Genomic DNA, 14381 nt, shown 5'->3' on the forward strand with positions numbered 1-14381 from the left:
TATAACCTTCTTTAAATTTTATGCCCTGCTCTCAAATTCCTTCTGGGTTTAATGACTAATCTCTTTATTTATGTTTACCCTGGTGAAGCCTGTAGAAAGAAAATCATAAATTAATGGCATATATTTGCAGCTATAAACAGGGGACAGATTCAGAAACATACAAACATGCCTGTAACCTATTTCCTGGAATTACAATGCTCAACTCCCAATTAACCTTAGATTTACAAGTCTAATCAAATGGCCCAGTCCATTTCCATTGAAAAGCTGTGCACTGTGTATAATCTTTCACTTTACCTAAATCTGTAGTAGACTTTGGGAAATAAACTCCTTTGTGGAGTCAGCCATTCTATTGGATGAAGTCAATGTCCCTTTTTAGGACCTTGAGCTACCACTTTATGTACTCTAAGACACAGTTTGCAAAGGACCAGTCTGCCACACCCCATGTAGAAGGAGAACTGTGCTGACTCCCACCACAGGGTGTGTTCTGTGGTAATGGAAGACTGTGCTGAGTCACTTACACTGTGTCCCTGGGTCTTCCTTAAGGACAGTATATGGTTTTAGAAGATAATAAGCGAACATTTATCTACCACCTCTCTAGATCAGCTAGGCATTCTTTTTTTTCTGACACAGAGTCTCACTTTTCCGGCCAGGCTGGAGTATAGTGGCGCGATGATCTCGGCTCACTGCAGCCTCTGTCTCCCGGGCTCAAGCAACTCTCCTGCCTCAGCCTCCCAAGTAGCCGGGATTACAGGCGTGTGCTACCATGCCCAGCTAATTTTTGTAGTTTTAGTAGAGACGAGGTTTCACCATGTTGGCCAGGCTGGTCTCAAACTCCTGACCTCAGGTAATCTGCCCACCTCAGCCTCCCAAAGTGCTGGGATTACAGGCGTGAGCCACCACACCTGGCCAGGTATTCTTCTAAGCCCTTTCTGCTGTGAACTCATTTAATATTCTTAACAAACAAAGGGACAGGAACCATTATAATCACTGTTCAACTGATGAGAAAACTCAGGCACAGAGAGGTTAGGTAAATTGTCCAATCAGCCTTAGCTAGTGACTGGGGGAATGGGGTTTTGAACCTGTCAGTCCTTCCTAGGATCTATCCACATAACTAGGAAGTCACATTGCTTTCTGGGATATTGCATAGCCTATGGCAAAACCTGAATGGTGTGGAGCTTGCCATATGGGCTTCATTAGAATGTACCCTCCCCCAGTTGCAGTGAGCTGAGATCACACCACTGCACTCCAGCCTGGGCAACAAGAGTGAAACTCCGTCTCACAAAAAAAAAAAAAAAAAAAAAAGAATGTACCCTCCCCCAGTGCTTTTCAAACCTTGGGGCTCTGCAGAATCCCTAAGGGTCATGGGAATGAGAGGCAAAGGAGGCTCTGGACTTCTACATCCACATCAGCCAGAACCAGTCAGCGCTTTAAATGTTATTTGCTAACACTAAGAGTTTATCTGAGTAAGGGGTTCTGCAGCTCACAAGAAGCTTAAGAACTATGGCTCTAAACAATCAAGCCAGTTAACTCATACAGGGGTGGTACCAGTTGCAAAGAGAAATGAGATGTAGAAACCCTGACCCCAGTGCTGTGTGTTGCTGTTACACTCTTTTTACTATAGTCAATGTCATAGTTGTGAAGTCAGTGTGCATTTTGGTGATGACGTTTCAGGGTAAACTAGAGGCTGCTGCCTGGGTACCACAGGGTGGTGACCAGATCAGGTGCTTTCACAGTAGAAGATGAAAAAGGCCAGCCATTGCTAGAGCCTGGTCTAGGGAGGGGTAGGAGAGATGAGGCAAAAATGCTCAACATGGTAGGAAAGGCATGAAATTAAAGAAAGTGGTGAACAGAGCCAAGGGCAGGTGCTGAAATGAGGGTCCATACTCTGTGAATTAAATTGTTGAAAGTAGGGCTGGGAGCAGCAGAAGAGGAACCGTTTGAAGGTGGCAAGATGAGAAAGACAGGATGGAAACTTCCCAAGGAAATTGTGGACCACAGAGGACCCCAGGAAAGAGACTCTTGAGTCAAGAGAAATAAAAAGCTAGGCAGAAAATTTTTTTGTTAAAGTTTATGCGATTGGTGTATCAGAGTAAAACAAAGGATTACCACAAAGCATTTTACCAAGTATCTCACCATGCCCTTGATTAGGTGGATTCAAAACTGGCTAAGTGAACTTTATCCAAAGGTGCTGCCTACTGGGCTACAGACCATCGTGGAGGGCAAGTATGGCTCTGCACTCTTCAGCCGTGTTTTATAAAGCAAATGCTGTAGGGCTGGCACGTTGGCTCATACCTGTAATCCCAGTGCTTTGGAAAGCCAAGGTGGGCTTGAGCCCATGAATTTGAGGTCAGCATGGACAACATGGGGAGACCCCCATCTCTACAAAAAATTTAAAAAATTAGTCAGACGTGCGGGTGTACACGTGTAGTCCCAGCTACTTGGGAGGCTGAAGTGGGAGGATCTCTGAGTCCAGGAGTTCGAAGCTGTAACGAGCTGTGATTGTGCCACTGCACTCCAGCCTGGGTGATAGAGTGAGACCCTGTCTATCTCAGAATAAACAAATAAATGCAAATGCTCTGACAAGGCTCTGACATTATATGTTACTAAAGAATGATGTTCTCTGATTTGTCCTGTGTGTGTCCATTTCCTCATTGTTTATAGTTGTTAGTATGGGATTTCTGGATAAGCCTAGAGGGCCCATGAGTCCTCTGAGATTATTATACTAGGCATATCTGCTTACTTTTCTGTCTGTCTTGCTAGAACAGGAGCAACTTGTGGAAGTGAAGCAAGTCAGAACTGACAAAAGAAAAGCAGTGTACATATTGATCCATGGTTGAGCTATAATTGATTCATGCAGTACTTATTGAGTATCTCAAACATGCTTGCAGTTGAGTACTAGGCACACAGGAAGAGGGATATGAAAAAATTAACAAACAGCAAAATGAGCATTATTGTTGTAATGTGCTGTGATAGAGGAAACACGCCCGAAAGGCACCTGCTCTAGCCTGAAGAATGAGAGTTTTCTTTCTGAAGAGGAAACATCAGTTGCTTGTGGACACATGAGAGTTGGGTGTCCTGTATGAGGCAAGGAGAAGGGGTTCCAAGACAGAGATGAGAAATAGCATAGTGTATGTGCTAAAATGCAAGTTGTTTGGGATGGAGATGGTGAAGGGCACCTGTGAGGGCCGAGGTAGACAGGTCCAGGTGGAACAGGCTTTAATACGATATTAAGAATTTATATTTTTATCCCCAATTTAGATTTTAATGGCCCCAAAACCACTGGGGCCATTAAAAGATTGGAAGTAGGGAGTGGCATGATGGAATTCTATTTTTGAAAAATTATGAAGGCAACAGTGTGAAAGATGCAATAGGAAGGGGCAAGATCATGGACTGGGGAATGTTGTAGAAGGCCACTACAGAAACTGGGGTGAAAGACTGTGTTGCTGTGCTGTCACTTATGGCTTCCATGGGTGCTGTTACTCTGTGTAGCTGCTGCTGCTATGATCACTGTTTCTATTACCACAGGGATGGTCAAGGGGGAGCAGGATCATCTTAGACCATGAGGGAGGATGAGCTGGAAGAATGAAGAGAGAAGTGTCTTGATGAGGAGGTGGAGGTGTATGAAGTGACGAAGAGTCTGTGAGGAGAATGAGGAAGGGCAACCAGAGAAATCAAGAAAAATTAGGAGACAGATCTCCTAGAAGCCAAGAAGATGGTGGTAAACTAATAAGTGATGGGAGCAGTGAAGGAAAAAAAAAAAACAAAAACTCGGAGTATGTTTATATTGGTGGCAAAAAGAGTTTGCTTTCAAGTGCCTTGTTAGCACACCTGTGATCTGACTAAGTTACATCAGTGGGAGGCAGAGGATGAAAGGATGCCGGCCTCTGAGACCGACTTCAGTTCTTTGAGTGTTTGAGAAACACTTCAAGTCTTAGTCAGTGGCTTTGGTCATGTTGAGGATGATGCCCTGAGGGCTTTCACCGCAGAGACAAGCCGACTTGTTCAAATCCATTCTCAAATAGTAAAACACAGGCAAAGGTAAAACATGCAGAACTACTGCACCATGATCAAAACATGTACTCTGTCACATCTAATGGCTTCAGGCACCCCTTGAACTTTTGAGTTAGCAAAAACGGGCAAATAAAGATGAAACTTGTCTTTCAGTTCTCCTTATGTGTTTTTTAATTGTTTCCTCCTTGGTTCCTCTGCAACAGCCCTGCGGTCTTTGCATGTTCAGTGGCATGTGGGGTGACCCACACTTGTCTCAGCATCTTCAGGGGAGTTGAGAACAGCTGCCCCCAGCCTTCTGTACTTGTCAGGCATACAGTGGGGGAGACATAGCCCTGGCACGCCAATCTCTTCCCTGATTTAAAGTGTCAAAGCATTTTGGAATTCCGGTCTTGGTGTTAAAAACTCTCCATGAACTTTGATAGGCTTCAGTGGTAGTCACTACCTTAGGATGCTGATGAGGAACAACTGCTAGCCTGCCTATGGTGATGACCTTCGAAAAGCCCATGAACAGAACTATTATGAATCATGAGTAAGAAGATTAGGGAAAAGCTGGGCGCGGTGGCTCACGCCTGTAATCCCAGCACTTTGGGAAGCCGAGGCGGGTGGATCACGAGGTCAGGAGATCGAGACCATCTTGGCTAACATGATGAAACCCCGTCTCTACTAAAAATACAAAAAATTAGCCGAGTGTGGTGGCAGGTGCCTGTAGTTCCAGCTACTCGGAAGGCTGAGGCAGGAGAATGGCGTGAACCCCGGGAGGCGGAGCTTGCAGTGAGCGGAGAACGAGCCACTGCACTCCAGCCTGGGCGACAGAGTGAGACTCTGTCTCAAAAAAAAAAAAAAAAAAAAAGAAGAAGAACAAGATTAGGGAAAAACTAATCTCTGCTTGCTTATTCTCTGTCAGAGACACAAGAATTTGTATGCATGTTTTCAACCTCTCTCTGATCTTCTTGCAGCTATTTAAAGTATTTTACAAAGGAGACGTTCCAAGAAGGAGCTGTGACTAAAAGGTATCCATAAAATTCAGATGTCTTTTGGTACAGCCATTACAGAAAACAGTATGGAGGTTTCTGAAGAAATTAAAAATAGAACTACCATATGATCCAGCAATTCCTCTTCTGGGTATATACCCAAAGGAGATGAAATCACTACCTCGTAAATATATCTGTACTCTCATGTTCATTGCAGCATTATTCACAGTAGCTAAGATGTGGAAACAACCCAAACACCCAAAGATGGACGAAAGGATAAAGGAATTACAATGTATATACATATATATAAACACACACACCACAGATGCACCACAATATAAATGTATACATACCATAACAGAAGCATATATATACACACACACACACACCATAATACAAACTTTAGTGTATATGTGTGTAAATAAATAATATTGCATTGTGTGTATATATATGTGTGTGTACATAAAATGGAATATTATTTGTTGTTGGAATATTATTCGGTCTTTAAAAAGAGGTCCTGCCATTTGCCACAATATGGTTGAAGCTTGAGGACATTACGCTAAGTAAAATAAGCTAGACACAGAAAGAAAAATATTGTATGCTCTATTTTATATGTGAAACAACAAAAAAAGAGAAGCTCAAGCTGAAATATACAGAGATAGAGAATGAAACAGCAATTACTATGGGTGAGGGGTGGGGAGAATGGAGAGATACAGATCAAAGGATACAAAATAGCAGATACATAGGATGAACAAGTCTAGAGATCATGTGATACATGAGGACTATAGTTAATAAAATTGTATTAGGGATTTTTGTTAAATAAGTAGATTTTAGCTGCTCTTGTCACACACATGCAGAGTAACTACATGAGATGATAGATATGTATTGGTTTCACTATAGTAACAATTTTACTATCTATATGTGTCCCATAATATATCCTAAGCCCCAAATATACATAATGAAATTTATTAGAAAAGAAACAACAACACATTCAGAGTTTTTTGTTTGTTTGTTTTTTTGCTGTAAAGTTCAGGGGGCTCTCCTGGCATTGACAAATACCTAAATAACAAATGTTTTCTCCTCACTTCCTGTCATTGCTGTAAAGGAAACAGTCCCAGCATGAGAGGAACCTTTCTTAGTGTTCTCTGAAGGGTCATTTGTCAGTTGAGAGTAAGGCACATGCTTGAAGAAGTTTCAAGTAATTCTTGTTTGCACTACTTATCTTTAGTCAATCTGGGGATTAACCGAAGATTAGAGATAGGCCTGCCCTGGCTGAGCCCCCAGCTGATGTCTGCCAGCCACGTACATGAACCACTTTAGAGAGGCGTCCTCAGGCCCAGGAGAGTCACCCCAGTTGATGGTCAATGCTACAGGAGCAGAGACGACAGGTCCCTGCTGAGCCCTGCTTAAATTGCAGATTTCTGAATAAAATAAATGGTGGTTATTTTTAGATAAAAATTTTAATCGACAAATAATATTTAGGGAGCACAACTGTGATGTTTTGGTATATGTATACATTATAGATTAAATCAAGCTAATTAACATATCTATCATCTCATGTATTTATTTTTTTTGGTGGTATGAACACTTAAAATCTGTTCTCTTAGCAATTCTCAAGAATACAATACATTATTATTAACTATAGTGGTCATGCTGCACAATAGACCTCCAGAACTCATTCCTTCTGTATAACTGATACTTGGTACCCTTTGACTGGCAGCTCCATTTCCCCTCTCTCCACCCCCTGCCTCTGGTAACCACCATTCTGCTCTTCTACTTCAATGAGTTTGATTTTTTTAGATTCCACATATACATGACATCAAGCAGCATTTGTCTTTCTGTGCCTGGCTTATTTCGTCTAGCATAATGTCCTCTGGTTTCATCCATGTTGTTGCAAATGACAGGATTTCCTTCTTTTTAAAGGCTGAATAGTATTCCATTGTGTCTATGTACCACATTTTCTTTATCCATTCATCTATTGATGGACATTTAGGTTGATTCCATAATTTGGTTAGTGTGAATAGTGCTGTGATGAACATGAGAGTGCAGGTATCTCTTTGACATATTGATTTCAATCCCTTTGGATATAAACCCAGAAGTTGGATTGCTGGATCATATGGCAGTTCTACTTTTAGTTTTTTGAGGAATCTCTATACTGTGTATAATTGTTATATTTTTAAGCCATAGATTTTTGGGGGTGTGTTATGCAGCAATAGACAATCAGGACACTTGATTTCCAGGATAGCATGCTCCTGGTTTTGTTCCTGTTTCAGTGGCGCTCTTTCTTGGCCTCCTTTAATAGTTCCTCCTCATCCCTCTGTCTTCGTTTTTCTCCTGTCATTATGCAAAATTTTAGCCATACATATATTAGACAGCAAAGTATAATGAAACTCCTTGTGCCCATTTCCCAGCTTCAGTATTTATCTACTTAGAGCCAACCTTATTCATCTATTCTCCTACCTACTTCCCTCCATCCACTCCATATTACTTTTAAACAAATTCCTCAGACTCTCTTTTCTCTGTTATATTCCCTTGGTGGTCTCACCTGGACTCATAACTAAATATCATTCACATGCTAAAGACTCCTGAGTTTATTAATATTACCTGGGCTGTAGCATTGTAGCTCAAGGCATGCATTCTGGCACTTATATTCCTGCATTCAAATCATGGCTCTTCCACAAACTATTCTCGTGACCTCAGGTAAGTTCCTTAACCTCTATGTGGTTCAGTTTCCCAACCTGTGAAATAAGAGATAATAATATTTCCTGCTACCTCTTGGGGTTGTTGTGAGGATTAAATAAGTTACATATGTAGAATGCTTAGCACAGTGCCTGCACGTATGCAATTATTGCATTTTTTATCATATCTTCAGGCCAGACCTGCCTGAACTGCAGGTGTATATATCCAGCTGCTTACTTGGCATTCTCACTTAGATGCACATCTCAAGCTTATTATTCTAAAACCAAACTCCTGACCCCCCTGCAAACTCCACATAGCTCTCCTCTCAGTCTCTCATTTCAGCTAATGGCAGTGTGTTCCATCTTTCCTTTCCTTAGCCCCAAATGCCATGATGTTATCTTTGACTTCTCTCTTGCTCTCATATCGTACATCAAATCCTGTTGGATCTGTTTTCAAAATATATTATAACAGAGTCATTCACCATTGTTACCCTTGTAGAAACCTCCATCACCTCTTGCCTACAATATAGCTTCCTAACTGGGCCACCTACTTCTACCCTTCCTTCTCCCTCTCCATCCCCTCCTCCAATAATCTATTCCCGAACTCCTGACCTCAAGTGATCTTCCGCCTTGGCCTCCCAAAGTGCTGGAATTACAGGAATGAGCCACCACACCTGGCCAATAATCTACTCTCAGTACAACAGAGTGGTCTTTTTAAACACTTAAGTCAGATTATGTCACTCCTCTGTTCAAAAACTTGTTGTCTCATGATACAAAGTGAACACCAAAGTCCTTGCAGTTCTCTCTGATTCCATTGCTGTCTACAGTGGCTCATTTTGTTCCAAAGTCACTGGCCTCCTTTCTGTTTCTGGAACATGATGGTAGGGCTCCTACCACATATCTTCAATTCAGCCATACCTCTTAAAATTCTCTATGCTCAGATCTTCATGGCCAACTCCCTTCTTCTTCTTGGCTTAAGTGTTATCTTCTCATTTAATGAACTTTCTGATCAATAAATCTGAGTCCTGGCCAGCCATCCCCCTCCCCGCATCAACACTGTCAATCCCTCTTACTTTGCTCTACTTTTTCCTTTTTCCATGATGTTTATCACCTTCTAATATATTTTCATAATGTATTCATTTACTTTGTATATCATTTATTCTTTGTGTCCCTCTACTAAAACGTAAGCTTCATGAGGGCATCTTTATCTGTTTTGTTTATTGCTGAATCTCAAACACCTAGAGCAGTGCCTGGCACAAAGTAGACAGTAGATAGACAGATGGATAAACCTGTTTTAGAAAGATCACTCAAAAAACAATATACAGGATAGTTAGAAGGGGAGAGAGAATGGAAGTTTTTAAGATCTGTGCAATAATCCTTGCAAGAAATAATTATGAGAGCTTGAGCTAGAAAAGAAGCAAGAAGAGAGATGAGTGGGAATTTTGTTGGTAGAACCAATAGAAATGGATGACATTCTGATTATGGGGTGGGGGAAAGAGAGAGAAGTCAGTGTGACTTTCCGGTTTCTGGCTTGGGGGTGTCATACGGAACAAATTTTAGGAAAAGTCACATGTGAAAGTATCATGTTGGAAGAGTGTGGAAGAAAATATAGGCCTGGAATTAGAAATGGATCTTTACAATTAAGCACTTAATTGCATACTTTAAAAAATTATATTTCAATGAATGTATGTGAATAGTCTTTTCTATTTAGATTGCCACCTCATTTTTTTGTTTCTTCTACTCACAATGCTGAGCTAATAGCAAGACTTTGAAAAAGAGTTGTGATTGACTGATAGGCTAAAACATATATTTTTAAAAACTTAGTTAACTACTTCCTCCCCCATATTTGCTAGAATTACAGATTTGACACACTGTTAGATGATTTACAAATTCATTTCCCCCTTCTTCCAGAGTAATAGAATTTTGTTTGGACACATGATTACTCAGCTAAAAACTATATTTTCCAGGTATGCTTTTAATTGGATAAGGCCATGTCACTGAGGTCAGGCCAAGCAATGACAGTGGAAGCAGTATGCGCCATTTCCACACCTTAGCCTAAAAAACAGGACTGTGCTCCCATTTGATCTGGTCTGAAGTGAAACAGAGCCCTTTTGAGACCCAGCTTTGACATGAAGATTAAGTAAAATGCCTTGGGGCATAGTAGATAAATGAGATAGAAGGAACCTGAATCCTTGAATGACCTGGTGGAGCAGAGCTGCCTTGCCAAGATAGGCTTGCCTGACTATTATTTAGGAGCGGGAGAAATATGTACCCTATTTAAACCTCTGTATTTTGGGAGTTCTTTGTTTTAAAAACAACCTTCATTCTGACTCACAATAGGATAAATGCCATCGATGTCTTTGTTTCTTAGTGTCCTCTGTTATTCAAAGGAAAGACGAATACATTGAATTGAGTTTTTAAACATTAATAAAATACTTCTAATTCTGCTCTTTGTGTTGCTGCATAGTTCTTTTCTAAATGTAACATGGAATTACAGAGCCATAAAATGGAAGCAGAGTTAAACTCAGACATGTGGGCACTCAAGGTAGGTAAATATTCTGGTATTCATGACAGATTAGTCATTTGACACACCAACAAACTGATAATCTTAACTTTCTCCCCATAGTACTCAGTATTTTTCTTATAGTTTTTACTCATTCCTCTCTTTAATCTTTAAAAACATTCTTATTTTATAGATTGTTCCACATTATTTTACTATCTCAACTCTTTGGGCCTGCTAATTCTCCCAATTTTTAAGTCTGTTGACTCATTCTCTCTCAATGTAGATTATTTCTGCATGTGCTTTGTGAGCTCATCTTCAGCAGGGTTGTTTTCTATAAAGTCTGTGTGCCCTAGAGAATGGTTTGGATTTGCTTCTGCTATATGCCAGTCTGGAACCAGTTTTTATATTAATTTCTAGCATCTTTTGGCATAAATTTGGACTCTCAACCTGGGCAAAGCACGGGCCGGGGTTTTTGATTTTTCACCCAAAATCTCTAGGAAGAGACACACTCCTTGCTTATGTGTCACATCCCTGGTCTGATGCACAGATGTTTTAGTCCCTTTCATTGTGGGTATGTAACTTTGACATATCAGCTTTATTTAGGAGTTTCAGTTCTGGCTCTCTATTTCACATAAGCCCAAGGCCATGTCTCTTGACACTCATCATACTAAAAACCTACCACTTAACAGATGAGGCCCTGTAGTTATTCCAGTCTCCTCCCTGGGCCACTGTTACCACTTCAGTTTTATGTTTCCTTTGCATTTCTGATACCTGGGATAGCCTGTCTTTCAATTTTAACCATTTTGAAAACATTGCTGGTTATATTATGTCTGTCATTTTTAGTCTACAACATGAAGGGCATTGTGCATTTTGCTTAGTTAGCTACTTTGGGGGCATGAGATAAGTTTAAGTCTTCTTCAATATTTATTTAGCATAAAGATCTCAATAAAGCTGGAAAAAAATGTGAAAACCTCAAAAAAAAAAAAAAAAAGAAAAACCAGACTGAGGTCCTTTTTTGTCGTTTTGTGCACTGCTTTATCCCCAGTACCTCAAATAGAACATATATTAATAGTAATCACTCAAAACATATGTGTTGACTGACTAAATGAATGAATGTATGAACAAATGCTGGGTGACAGTGCTCAGCCTGTCCTGTGTAGTCCAGCTCTGGATCCAAATATACAGACCTCACCCTACCAAAGAAGAGCCCTGTTGTCATCCTGACCTTACCTCATTAGAACACAGTTGAGGGCTCATCAGCCATAACATTATCACACCCTTTGGCAGTCTCTTTCTCTTATCCTAAGAAGATTATTAAAGCATCCCTTTCCACCACATACACTCCCTGAGAGGAGGCCTGATAAATATAATTTTCTACACTCTCAGGTTATATTTCCAGTTGAATTTGAGCTTCCAATCATGCTATAGTACTCAGAAAAGGCTGGAGTCCTGGGCCACTGCCCAGGTGGTCTGTTGCCTGTCCACCTCTGAATGGTGGAGGCCATCGTCTTTCCATGCCTTTGTCCATGCACAGTTCTAGGAAAAGAGGATTAACTTGTAGTCAGCAGGTTTAGTGCTTTCTGTATGACTATAAGGGATAAATCAAAAGTCTCCCAACCAGGTGATTAGGAGCTTTCTGCAATGAGAAAGGGATCAGACTGATCCTTAAGACTTTATGCAACCCCAGAGTATTGCAGCCACCTGCATGCCGAAGGTGTCAGTGTTCTCACTGCTGCCTCTAGGAGGGTCTTCAGCCTCCAGTGATCCAAAGTACCAGGTAAAATATTTAAGCCAGCAGAAAGAACGTGTTTTACTGTGTTTTATATGTCATAAAGCATTCTCTGTCATGAGATACCATTCTGTATTGGTGAGACAGGTTTGAATTTCTGTCTTGGCTCTGCCACTGACTAGCTTTATTCCTTGGGCTAACCTGGTGGAATCTCAGTTTCCTCACTGTAAAGTGAGGATAATTATCCTTATTTTATGAGGATAGTTATGAAAATTAAGTAACATAATGGTTGCAAAACACTTAGCACAGCACTAAGACACAAAATAGACAATAAATGTTAGTTACCTTTATTCCTGTCCCCTTTCCTATCCAGGCAAAGGCTCAGTATAAGGACAAATATTGTTTAGAACTTCTTTTTAAACCTATGAGCGTTACCTTTCAAGAACCACAGATTTGTTCCTGAAAGTTACCTGTGTAGTGAGGGTTTTATAAATCAAATTTTATTTTCAATGTACAGAGAAGCTTTGACAGAGTCCCTTTTCCTAAGAAGTCATTGTGGGTTTGGCATCCTGTTCAGCCTGGCTGCAGCCAGGGGAGCTGAACTGTAATGACAAGCAGATGTACTATTGTTCTGTGAAAATAGTGTCTGGCTCCAGATGGGGTTTAGGAAAACGTAGTGATGATTTCTGTTGAGGAGGATGGGAATTCCGACCTACTGAGCTAGCTGGGGAAGAAGGAGAGTAAGACATGTGGGTAAATGCAGGCTAAGAGAAAGGACCTCTAGATCAACTGAAAGCCTACTGGAAGAACATTAAAAGCAGATAAGAAAACAAGGAAGCAAGCAAACAAAACTGGACAAGAGAAAGAAGAGACCATTAGGAAACATCCAGGATAATTGCTGTCATCATTGAAGCTCCCATTTGTTAATCTGTTACATATGAGGCCCAACACTGGATGGTTTACCAACATTTAACCTAACCTCCCACTTTGCAATGAGTTGGATATTGTCACCCCCATTATTGATGGAAAAATGGGAGCTCTAGAATATTGAAGTCACTTGGCTATTAAGTGGTGGAGTCAGGATTGGGATTCAGAATCCAACACTCATATTCTTTCCATGAGGTGTAGACTCCATTGAAAAGAAGGTGTGTACCTAACACCATGAGAAAGTCTTGGCCCTGGTAATGCTGGTGAGGCCACTGACTGAGAAAAGAATACCTCTTACCTAAGGCTGAGAACAGAAGACCTGAGGTTGTGGAAAACTGACAATGGTGCCCTTCCTCACACAGAGTGCAAAGATTGGTGGCTTACTTGCTTCAGACTCTTGGACGTGCTCTTAAATGCAGATCCTGGCAGTCAGGAAAGACTGAGAAAAGTTCACTCTTTGCCAAAGTAATAAATCCTTTTCTTTGATCCCTCAAAAGCTGACAGAAGAAAACTCCTCAAAGCACGTAGGGGTAGGAACCCCACTTAAGACCCGTGGGTTCTCCATTTCATCACAGGGATTTGCTGTGAAGGAATCCTGTGGTAAACTCCATAAGAAAATGTAAATAACATCCCCTCTCCAATTTATCCTTTCTGTAAATCTGGCTTTTCATATATTAGGTTTCTTTACAGTAAATTGAAACCTTAAGAATAGATTTCAAAATATTTAGGAAATGGCCTATTTATTTTGAATGATATTCAACACCATTAAACTAGAGTGTTGGGAGAATATTTGGACATTCCATAATGATTTGACTTGTAACTGAATATAACAGAACTAAAAACAAAAACCACATGATCATCTCAATAGATGCAGAAAGGCTTTTGATACAATTCATTTTCCCTTCATGTTAAAAACCCTTAACAAACAAGACATCACAGAAATATACCTCAAAATAATGAGAGCCATCTATGACAGATCCACAGCCAACATCACACTGAATGGGCAAAAGCTGGAAGTATTCCCCTTGAGAACCAGAACAAGGTAAGAATGTGTCCTATTCAACATAGTACTGGAAGTCCTAGCCAGAGCAATCAGGTAAGAGAAAGAAAAGGCATCTAAATAGGAAGAGAGGAAATTAAACTCTGTCTGTAAAGATGACATGATTTGATACCTAGAAAACCCCATAGTCTCTGCCCAAAGGCTCCTAGACCTATAAACAACTTTAGCAAAGTTTCAGGATACAAAATCAATGCACAAAAATCAGTTGCATCTCTATACACCAACAATGTCCAAGGTGAGAGCAAAGTCAGGAATACAATCTCATTCACCGTTGCCACAAAAAAATAAAATGCCTAGGAATACAGCTAACCAGAGAGGTAAAAGTTCTCTACGAGAATTGCAAAACACTGGTGAAGGAAATCGAGAGAAGACAAACAAATGGAAAAACATTTCATGCTCATGGATAGGAAGAATCAATATTGTTAAATGGCCACACTGCCCAAAGCAATTTACAGATTCAGTGCTATTTCTATCAAACTACCAGTGATATTTTTTATAGAAT

General features: G+C 40.5%; 1 long non-coding RNA gene across 1 annotated transcript in view; it reads left to right on the forward strand.

Annotated features, from left to right (window-relative positions):
• The window catches only part of LOC105551260, an 84907-nt gene that overhangs the window by 36281 nt on the left and 34245 nt on the right, over positions 1-14381 (forward strand). The window contains exons 5-6 of the long non-coding RNA XR_001007844.1: positions 10128-10205; positions 11785-11940. This is a non-coding gene — a long non-coding RNA (uncharacterized LOC105551260). The remainder of the gene's footprint in view (positions 1-10127; positions 10206-11784; positions 11941-14381) is intronic.

Source organism: Mandrillus leucophaeus, unplaced genomic scaffold (assembly GCF_000951045.1).
Source record: "Mandrillus leucophaeus isolate KB7577 unplaced genomic scaffold, Mleu.le_1.0 Scaffold513, whole genome shotgun sequence".
NCBI lineage: Eukaryota > Metazoa > Chordata > Mammalia > Primates > Cercopithecidae > Mandrillus > Mandrillus leucophaeus.